Source organism: Limulus polyphemus, unplaced genomic scaffold (genome assembly GCF_000517525.1).
Source record: "Limulus polyphemus unplaced genomic scaffold, Limulus_polyphemus-2.1.2 Scaffold2569, whole genome shotgun sequence".
NCBI classification, from domain to species: Eukaryota; Metazoa; Arthropoda; class Merostomata; order Xiphosura; family Limulidae; genus Limulus; species Limulus polyphemus.
In genome coordinates, this window is record NW_013668179.1 from 78,249 (window position 1) to 78,968 (window position 720).

At 30.7% G+C, this 720-nt stretch overlaps 1 protein-coding gene across 1 annotated transcript in view; it reads right to left on the bottom strand.

Annotated features, from left to right (window-relative positions):
* The window catches only part of LOC106467324 (zinc finger protein 91-like), a gene marked incomplete at its 5' end in the record, with an annotated part of 66,014 nt that overhangs the window by 63,596 nt on the left and 1,698 nt on the right, over positions 1–720 (bottom strand). The window lies entirely within an intron of this gene.

Genomic DNA, 720 nt, shown 5'->3' on the forward strand with positions numbered 1-720 from the left:
CCAGGTGTATATATACAGAACCATATTCCCAGATCTCAATGTACAAAGTATTTGCAAAACACATAATGCCAAAAATCACAACACAATCTTAGTTAGTACACATAAAACATCATGTAAAGAATCAGTGGAGAGCAAAACTACTACATCCACCCCCTGTGAACAAAAATTTCAAAATATCAGAGGAATAAAATGACCAACAAATGTTAGAATTCAAGGGTACAACAAATATTGTAATACAGTCTGTTTTATAATGGGAAAATATCACATAATTGAGTATAATACTATAAAGATAACTGGATACAAAACATATAAACAAGATTAAAAAGTCTACATAAAGCTAATTAATAACACTCATCCAACATAGCACAGAAGTCAGCTAAATCTAGTCACCTCATTTATAAAAAGCAAACAATATCCAAATAGTTAATTGAATCCAATCCAAATGTGGTATATTATCGCTAACTTTCTAACAAGAAGACTACTTTGATTCTGGATTTGCTACTTGTCCCTTTTCAGGATTTCCCTTCAGATTGCAGCAGATTAATGGGTAAAATGAAGTGTAAAAACTAATTTGTAATTAATGACTAAAAGATAATTAATAGTTAGTAGAGGAATATACATTATCAGTTACTTCCCTTTTACTGTGAATTATTATTTAGACATCATATAGTTAGCCCCCCTTTCTTGCTTACGCCATTTGTAATCCATCGGTCAATAATC